Source organism: Bubalus kerabau, chromosome 20, assembly GCF_029407905.1.
Source record: "Bubalus kerabau isolate K-KA32 ecotype Philippines breed swamp buffalo chromosome 20, PCC_UOA_SB_1v2, whole genome shotgun sequence".
In the NCBI taxonomy this organism is placed as follows: domain Eukaryota; kingdom Metazoa; phylum Chordata; class Mammalia; order Artiodactyla; family Bovidae; genus Bubalus; species Bubalus kerabau.
In genome coordinates this window covers 45,025,892-45,036,014 of record NC_073643.1, presented here as the reverse complement: position 1 = coordinate 45,036,014, position 10,123 = coordinate 45,025,892, and the positions used below count along the sequence as shown (strand labels likewise).

At 46.9% G+C, this 10,123-nt stretch overlaps 1 long non-coding RNA gene across 1 annotated transcript; it reads right to left on the bottom strand.

The window, feature by feature from the left end:
- Positions 1-3,338: 3,338 nt before the first annotated feature.
- On the bottom strand, positions 3,339-9,768 carry LOC129635086 (uncharacterized). Its single transcript, XR_008706093.1, has 4 exons — positions 9,631-9,768; positions 6,865-7,058; positions 3,854-3,921; positions 3,339-3,427 (listed from the first exon to the last, which is right to left on the bottom strand). It is a non-coding gene; the product is annotated as an uncharacterized LOC129635086 (long non-coding RNA).
- Positions 9,769-10,123: the final 355 nt, after the last annotated feature.

Sequence of the window (10,123 nt, the reverse complement as noted above, 5' to 3'; positions counted from 1 at the left end):
GAAGAAGGCTTTCTTATCTCTTCTTGCTATTCTTTGGAACTCTGCATTCAGATGTTTATATCTTTCCTTTTCTCCTTTTCTTTTTGCTTCTCTTCTTTTCACAGCTATTTGTAAGGCCTCCCCAGACAGCCATTTTGCTTTTTTGCATTTCTTTTCTATGGGAATGGTGTTGATCCCTGTCTCCTGTACAATGTCATGAACCTCATTCCATAGTTCATCAGGCACTCTATCTATCAGATCTAGGCCCTTAAATCTATTTCTCACTTCCACTGTATAAGCATAAGGGATTTGATTTAGGTCATACCTGAATGGTCTAGTGGTTTTCCCTACTTTCTTCAATTTAAGTCTGAATTTGGCAATAAGGAGTTCATGGTCTGAGCCACAGTCAGCTCCCGGTCTTGTTTTTGCTGACTGTATAGAGCTTCTCCATCTTTGGCTGCAAAGAATATAATCAATCTGATTTTGGTGTTGACCATTTGGTGATGTCCACGTATAGAGTCTTCTCTTGTGTTGTTGGAAGAGGGTGTTTGCTATGACCAGTGCGTTCTCTTGGCAAAACTCTATTAGCCTTTGCCATGCTTCATTCCGTATTCCAAGGCCAAATTTGCCTGTTACTCCAGGTGTTTCTTGACTTCCTACTTTTGCATTCCAGTCCCCTATAATGAAAAGGACATCTTTTTTGGTGTTAGTTCTAAAAGGTCTTGTAGGTCTTCATATGACCGTTCAACTTCAGCTTATTCAGCATTACTGGTTGGGGCATAGACTTGGATTACAGTGATATTGAATGGTTTGCCTTGGAAACGAACAGAGATCATTCTGTCGTTTTTGAGATTGCATCCAAGTACTGCATTTCGACTCTTTTGTTGACCATGATGGCCACTCCATTTCTTCTGAGGGATTCCTGCCCGCAGTAGTAGATATAATGGTCATCTGAGTTAAATTCACCCATTCCAGTCCATTTCAGTTCACTGATTCCTAGAATGTTGACATACTAACTTCATATAGTTATGTAAAGTTATATGAAGTTCTTATGCTTCTGGGAAGATGGTGGGAGAGAAATAAGAGACGTGAAGGAGAAACAGAAGGGACACCAGCTTTAACGGACATAAATGCTTTCTTTTTGTTTAAAAGCACATGTGACAGAATTTAATACTGGTTCATTTGGGATGACAGGTGCAAGAGTGTTGCCTATATTGTCTTATGTGCTTGTGTTTGAAGAAAAGAGTTCTGATTAAATAGACCATCTCTGTGAGAATGGTGTATTTTACTCATGCAGGCTCCACTGTGACCAAAGTGTTGGCTGTAGTTGGACAGGTTTCAGTTGAGTAACCTAAAATCACTGTCTTTATTTTGCTCTGTATTGTGCCTTTTTAAAAAAGAGCTGTTTTAAATTCATTAATACCATTTTATGAAATGCTGTCATTCTTGTGGGTGAAGGGACCATATTACACACAGACTTTCAGCAGCTGGGCCTCAGGCAGGCTGACAGTATTCCTGATAATTGCCGCTTTGGCGGGAGTTGCTGTGAAAGTGAGAAGGAATTCTTAATCAAGCAAGCCCTTTTGTGTCATCAGCTAAGGAAGGAGCTCACTGAGTCAAGCAAGGTGCTCTTGGCCTCCCAGAGGCCTCTGCTGCAGCCTTCCCTACAGCCGCAGCCTCCTAGTTGTGTGGAGGTATTGGCTAGGGCGGTTCGTTTGTGGAGCTGGTGACCGGAAGTCAACGTAGGAAAATCAAGTCTCTGCTAGTCTGTCTGTCCAGCGACAGTGAGCCAAGCTGGGTGTTCCAGAGGAAACTGACTAGAAAGCACAGAGGGGTACCTGACTCTTGGCTCCAGATGATTACATGCCCGGCATGACTGTTGCCATTATCTTCTGAATTGTCAAGAGAAACTGGAAACTGGACTTGATGTTCACTTTCCACATAAAAGGGGAGGGGAGAATGCACTCTGTGAAGTAAATAAAACATGTCTGCAGGCTTTTCTTTCTTTTGCCAGTGTGACTAACACGCTGGCAACCTCTGTTTTAATCAGGCCTAGATTTGTACAGTACCAGAAGTGACTCATGCCAGAGTTGGACTTAGAACAATAAAAATGTTCCAGAAATTTTGGAACTAGACTTAGGGTTGCCAACATTTTATTTTGTCGAGCAGTAACATTTTAAATTTTTATTCAAAACAAACCACAGCTACTATTTACTTTCACTCTAAAAAACAGGATGCATCTAATAGCTGTCTGTAATTCCTTATGAAACCCTGGAAGAAGCCAGATTTGTTTTGGGATTGAAAGTTTGTACATTTTGAAAGGTAATGTGGTGCATAGAATACTTCATAATAACATGTAAAATTTTTGCAGTGAACCATATGAATATTCAACTAAGTGGAATAAGTGAAAGCTATAAATAACCATGTGTCAGTTCAGGACAGGATTATCTGCCAGATGAGTTTTGATGCCAAACCAAAGACTTGGTTTTCAGAGCTCTTTGGATTCTGGGACCTGTATCAAAAAAAAAAAAGAAAAAAAAAACCCAGAAGAACAGTCCTTTAAATGGACTAACTCTGTGAAGCCCTCAGCATGCTGCCCTTATGTTTTTCAGGTCACCCTGCACCCTCATAGACTGCCCTGAGGATTGGACATTTGGGAGCTGCTTTTGTGGGCCAAGACAAATCTTTATATGCTTCCCCACTTTCACTTGGCTCCCTCTTGCAACGGGAAGCACATAGCCAGCCGCATGTGGCAGCATCTCCTGTAACAGACAGTGTTCCTTGCCACCAAGTCTGCAGTCCTTGTGTCTCCAGACTGCACGGGTCCCAGTTCATCTGTCTGCCCCTACAACTCACCTCCTCCTTCCATGACTACTCTGCAGCCAGGGAATGCACCCACCCAAGCCAGCCTGAGGTCCAGTGAGCTGGGTCCCTCAAACTGTCCCTGCCATGTGGCAAGGCCACCTCCCAGTCTGAGGCTGCTCCTCCAGCCACCAGTGCGTCGTCAGGATAGTCAGAAATGGCTCTCAGAGGGTCTGCACTGCAAACAGTGTGGTAGGATTGGTCAGTTCAAAATAGCTTCCTCCATGCCTCCTCATGAAGTGTCTACTGAATCCTATGTCATACTGACGCCTCTCCTTTCAGAATCAAATGACTGTTCCAGGGAACAGCTGGAGACATTGGTAGGGGGAAAGGCTCTGACAGGCCTTGAAGGAAAGATCTGAGCTTTTGGGAGGATGTTACAGGAAGGCAGTGCAAAGGGGAAGGGAGGAAAATGTCAGGTATGTGAGTGGTTTTGCGCACACTGGAGTGAGGCCTGGAGGAAGAGCCGGGTTTGGGAGGATCCCTGACATTTATTTGAGGTAGAATAAATGATCGAGACAGAGGGAGCAGGGTGTGCAGAGGGTGCCCCTCCACACTTTGCGCAGAACCAGCAGGCCAGTTTCAGCTGAAAGGGAATTTATCATGAGGCCACATTCTATGCAGGGCATTTGTTGCTCTGTCTCTCCCAGTCGCCTTCAAAAATGCCCCAAGCAGCCTCCCTGCCCTCAGCCCCTGGAGGACTTTTTCTGTGACCCTCCTCCTCCCCCAGCACTTTCCATCCCAGGGGTCATCTGTGTGTAGCTTCAACCCCCTATTAAAATGAGCTTCTCCTGGCAGGACTGTCTGCTCGCCGCCCTGCCGCAGCCCCACACTGCCCTGTGAGTTTTCCGATTTTCTCCATGTTGACCGTGCTTTGGCCTCCCTGTGGGGAGATACCAAATTTCCCCTTCCAGTCTCCTACAGTCCCTTCCAAAAATTCCAATCTCAGGCTCTGGGCATTTATTGCATTTTTATGATCAAAGCTCTTATCCAAGCAGGATGTTTTCCATACCAGGAAGCTTACGAGGATCCAGAGTGACTGACGGGAAGAGGAGTGAGACGATCAGTTTTCTCCAGTTCCTGGGTGAGTTTAGCACAAGACAAGGAATTGGACTCTTAGTTTAGCTTCTGTGAACACTAAGCTAAGCACATTAGTTAATTCAGCACACATCTACTTCCTTTTCTTTGTAACTTTTTATTCTGATATGATTTCAAACCCACAGAGACACTGTAAGAACAGCACAGGGAGCTCTCATTTACCATTCACCCAGATTCACTGACTGTTTACACTTTGCCCCATTTGCTTTATCATTCACACACACCTTTTTTTCCCTGAATTGTTTGAGACTGTCAGCTCGTCCATCATGTTCCTTTTCTTTAGCATGTTCCTAAGAAGAGACACGTTCTTGGCTTTTTAACTTTACCAGAAGTGCTAGTTTCTTGGCCCTACTGTGGTGCTTACTGACAATCAGAGGATTTCGGCCCAGAGTTGTCACAGGGCCTCCTTCCCCCTGACTAGACCCTGCAGGGACAGAAACTCACACCAAGGTGTAGAGGGCTGGGTTGTCTTCTTGGAAAAGTTTTGGATAAAATATGCAAGCCCTGTGACTTCCCTGAAGGTGTAGGGGCTTGAACTCTGTGCTCCCAATGCAGGGGGCCCAGGCTCGATCCCTGGTCAGGAACTAGATCCCAAATGCCACAACTGAGAGTTCGTAGCCACAACTAAAGATCCCACATGCAACTAAGACCTGGTGCAGCCAAATAATTTTTTTAATGCAAGCCAGGCCACAGCTTCAAAGCCAATCATGATTTGGGGAAAGTGGCATAGATTAAGCTGGGATCAGACCCTGTAGCATATTTTTTTCTGGCTATGTGTTGCCAGAATCAAAAAGGTAAAAAAGTTGCATGGTTGCACATGCAGCAAGTGGTTTCTCTCCCATCTTACCCCTTGCTGCTTCTGGTAATAGTTGCGGTCCTCACAAGTGACCTAGAAGTTGTCTTTATTCCACCGCTATCTATGCAGGAGTCCCTAAATCCCTCCTGCTCTTAACCAGGTTCCCAGAGATTCTGGAATTCAGAGGCTCCCAGAAGGGCAGTGGGCAGTCGTCTTCTTCAGGGTCCCCACTTTGTGGTCAGGCGTCATGGACAGATGGACAAGCAGATCAACCTTTTTCTTTCTCTGATTGTAAAATTAATACCTGCTTATTGGGCACTTCCCTGGTAGTCCAGTGGTTAGGATATCGCCTTCCAATGTAAGGGGTGGGTGTTTGATCCCTGATCTGGGAGCTGAGATCCCACATGCCTCAGGGCCAAAAACAAAACAGAAGCAGCACTGTAACAAGTTCAATAAAGATCTTAAAACTGGTCACATTAAAAAAAAAAAAAGTCTTAAAAAAAGATACCTTGTTACTGGGAGAGAAAAGCATACATTTAGAAAAATATGAAAAAGAGTTACAGATTACCTGTAAGCCTACGATAGTTCTTGTGTTTATCTTTTTAGACTCTTGCTGCCTCAGGAATGAGTGTCGTGTAGCTAGGAATCCACACTCCGGAGTCGTCAAGTCTAGACAGTTCTGTCTCTGCCATTACTACCAGAATTTAGAAACTAACCTCTGAGATACAGTTTTCTCATCTGCATAATGGAGTAATGATAGTACTTGGTTAAATAAGCTAATGCATGGCAAGGGCTTAGTCCAATGCGTGGTGTAAAGCAACTGCCAACAAATGTCAGTTCTGGGCAACAAAAAGGGGGCTTCCCAGGTAATTCAGTGGTAAATAATCCACCTGCCAATGTGGGCTGGAGACAGATTCGATCCCTAGGTCGGAAAGATCCCCTAGAGGAGGAAATGGCAACCCACTCCAGTGTTCTTGCCTGGAGAATCCCATGGACAGAGGAGCCTGGTGTGCTGCCATCTATGGGGTTGCACAGAGTAGGACACGACTCAGCAACACAGCACAGGTAACCGAAAAGGACTCATGCCGGACCACTGTACAGAAGGAAGCCTGCGGTTTTAACAGTGGTTTATTCATTTCAACAAGTATTTTTTGAGCACCCACTGCACGCTAGGCATCGTGCTAAGCACTAGCAAGCTAACTAAACAAATCCTTATCTTTGTGAGACTTACATTCTCTTGGAGAGATAACAAACTTGTATATGTGATAAAACATGTCATGATCAGAGGAAAGATCTGCAGGAAAATTCAGCATGATACAGCAGATAGGAACACCATCAGGCAGTTGCCATTCAAAGCAGGAAATTCCCTGGCTATCCAGTGGTTAGCACCCCACGATTTCAGGAACTAAGATCCCACAAGCTGAGGGGAGGGGCATGGCAAAGAAAAAATTCAACAAAAGAAGAACCAACAAAGCGGTCAGAGAAGCCCTCTTTGAAAAGCTGATGTTTGAGCCGACGTCTGAAGGAAATGAGGGCTCTGAGTGACTATCTGGGGGAAGGCAGAGAGAGCAGCCTGTGCAAGAGCTTTGAAACAGGAGCATGCTTGTCATGTTTGAGGGCGAGTTAGGAGGCCAGAGCAGCAGGGAGGTCAAGGAGGCATGGGGACCCAAGTTCTATGAGCCACTGAAAGGATTGTAACTATTTCTCTGAATGAGATGAGGACCCGGGAGAGGGTTGAGGAAGAGGAGTGATGTAATCAGGCCCTCATTAGATCTCAGTACTTACGTGTCGCTTTTTTTTTTTTCACTGTAGTGAAAAGCTACACACCTTAGTCCACCAGACTGTCAACCAGCACTCCCAACCCTGTGGACGCCCACCCCACACCCCCACCTGCAGCATCACTCAATCCACAGCCTGCTTCACACAATGCTCCCCGACAAGACCTCCCCGCCCCCCCCCCCCCCCCCCCCAGCACCTGACTGCAAAGCTGGACAGGATTTACATTCCAGAAACACGCCCTGGTGCCTCCAGGCCAGGCCATACCCCCAGCCTTGCTGTAAGCTCCTCACCAGCCAAAACAGCCAGTGGCCAGCATCACCCTGGGTCTCGCCATAAGCCAGTTCCCTTACCTGGGAGCTTGTTCTCCACTCTCATCCACCCTCGTGCAGCTGGCATCATGACTGGTTAACCTGCACAAGATAAAGCCAGAGGGCGCAGAAGACAGGACCCCACTCCAACGCTCAAGGATGGGCAAAGCAGCGTGCCCTCAGGGCCACCCAGACAGCCCGCGGGAAGAAACTCTGTTCCTCCCCAAGCTCTCGCTCTGTGGAGAAAAGGGCCGAGAAAGCATTTTACAAGTTTGTGTAGAGCATTACACAAATAGGAGAGCAGTTAGGGAAACGACTGGAGTTTAAAATCCCAGGTTCTAGTTTGATACCCCATTTTTCTGATAGCTGCCTCCTCCCAGACGTTGGCGATGTCAGCCCCAAACACCTAAACTCCCCCGAAACCCCAGCATATTCCCCAGCTTCTCCTTTGCTGTGCTTGACACAAAGCAGGTCTTTTATAAAGCGAGGTGGGGGCGGGGATGGGAGGGTGGCCTTGCTTTAGAGCACACACTTTCACCTCCTCGCAGTTCATTGTTTTCATACAAAATTCCAGATGCACAGGGCAGGCAAACAGAAGCCTCATTCATAGCCAGCGGGCCCCTGGGCTGCTGTGTTTCCCCGCCTCCTCCCTCTTGCCTCTCATTTCAGTCCTGTGAGAAAGTTACGAAGGTGGTAGACGTGGGGCAGAGCACGCTGAGGGTGTCCTCCCCGGAGGCTCTGCTGGCCTCTGGACTTGACTGGATTCCAGGCAGGTGCCGCTGATCACTAGTGAAATGACCTTGAATGAGTCACCTTTCCCTTCTTTCTTGAAAAGTGTGGTTCTCAGACTCTTTCAGTCTGGTGCTCCTGACAGCTGTTCATCAAAGTTGACACGTACTTATTATAACAGCTCATGCCTCCTCCTTTCATTCAATTCATTTGGCACAGAGCTGAGCATGAGAGCTCCTGATGGTCTTGGGGAATCTTATTATGGGTTAAAAAGCCTGTCCTTGCATAGGACACGCATTTCTGACTTCCCACCACTTTCTCTCTTTTCAGACAAGACCCCACACTTCCCTGTTCTTATCACGGAAACTAGTAACACTACAACCTGCACTGCACGTACATTTTTTTGTTTAAAGGCTTAAGTCGTGGACTCCCTCAGCCCCACACCTTCAGGTCAGCACAAGGCACCACACGGACAACGGGGCTGGGCAGCAGGGGAGGCTCCAGGCCTGTGGGGTCGGGGTGGGGAAGGCATCTGATCCCAAAATCCACATATGCACTGTGTTGCGCTATTTATTTATCAATTTATTTATTTCTTTAGCAGCATCAGATCTTAGTTGCAGCATGTGGGATCTTTGTTGCCGTGCACGGGGTCCCCGCAGAGCGGGGGTCCCCAGCCTCTAGGCCATGGACCGGTACCTCCTGTCAGATCAGCAGCAGCATTACATTAGAAATAAAGTGCACACTAAATATAATGTGCTTGAATTATCCCAAAACCACCCCCTCCACCCTAGCTCCGTGGAAAAATTGTCTTCCACAAAATCGGTCCCTGATGCCAAAAAGTTTAGGGACCGCTGTTCTAGAGCACACAGGCTCAGGAGTGGTGGCACAGGCTTAGTTGCAATACGCGGGATCTTAATTTTCTGACCAGGGATGAACCCGTGTCCCCTGCATTGTAAGGGGGATCCTTTTTTTCTGGCTGTGCTGGGTGTTTGTTGCTGTGCTGGCTTTTCTGTAGCTGAGGCGAGCAGGGGCTACTCCCTAGTGTCTGTGTGAGGGCTTCTTCCTGTGGTGGCTTCTCGTTGCAGAGCACAGGCTCTAGGGCGTGCAGGCTTCAGTAGCTGCGGTGTGTGGGCTCAACAGTTGCACTCCTGGGCTCTAGAGCACAGGCTCAATAGTTGTGGCACACAGGCTTAGCTGCTGCGTGTGTGGCACGTGGGATCTTCCCAGATCAGGGATCAGACTCGTGTCTCCTGCATTGGCACGTGGATTCTTTACCACCAAGCCACCAGGGATGTCCCTATGGGTTGCCCTCTTTAGGCGAGCATTCATTTAGCTCTGGCGCACTGGAGGAGGTGTGGGTGACTGGTCTGTGGAGATTTTCTGGGCAGTTAATGAAGACTGAAATGTGCAGTCTCACACAAAGTGGGCTGTCTTCAGAAGGTCGGTGTCTTCAGGGTCTTTTGGAAAGTGGAATTTGGGCAACGTTTATCATGTATACTTCCTTGTGTCTAAACGTTACACAGTGAGGATTTATCAATTTTAGACCACATTTCATAAATCTAAGATGCTATTGCTTGAAAGCTACACTACCATGAAGAAAAACAGCTACCAAATTATCCCTTTATGTCACCAATTAGTAAGACATGTCTGGCTTTTTCAGATGTTAAAATGTGTGGGGGGAGGGGAGTGGGGAACATGTTAGAATTCGTGAAATGCAGTAATTATTTTTTTCTGGAGGCTTTTAGAGGGATCTGTTCCCTGCCTCCATCCCAGCTGCTGGTACTTGCTGGCAGTACTTGGGGTTCCTTGGCTTGTAGACATGTCAGTCCAATCTCTGCCTCTGTCGTCACATGGCCTCCTGCTTGTATTGCATGTATCTGTAGTTTCCAGACCTCCCTCTCCTTATAAGGATGCAGGTCACTGGATTTAGAGCCATCCCTAATCCAACATGACCTCACTGTAACTTGAGTCCATCTGCAGAGAACCTACTTCCAAATAAGGCAACATTCATAGGTACCGGTGTTTAGCACTTGACCATCTCCTTCTGGGGTACACAGTTCAGCTTGTAACAGCACTTACCTAACTCATTTCCCAGGACTCACCATCACAGACCCCTGGCTTCTTGGGACAGTTCGAAGTGCTGGAAAGAGCAGAAGCCTTGGTAGTTCTGGTGTCAGCTACCAAAGGTCGCAAGTAGACCTGAGACCTTGATTGGTCTCGGGCATTCTAGGATTCCATGTAGGCCTATTAACAAGCCTCCAGGGAGAGTTAGGCAGCTTCATGGCTGAAGTCAGTACTGCACGGGGTAGAAAAATGGGGCTATCTTGCAGACTTCAGCTCCACTCCTCACTGTGTGTGGCTCTGAACAGTCTTCATCTCTCTGAACCTCAGTTTTCTCATCTGTGAAATGGAGGTGATAATGGTACCTGCTCCATAAGGTACTGCTTAAAACAGAACATATGATGCTGCAAACAAATAAATGTTCATTGTTATTAGTCTAGTAGCTCCCACTCACAGACTCACAACTTTGCTCCTTTTTAGCATGAGAAAGGCTGTCCTACTAAACACATTG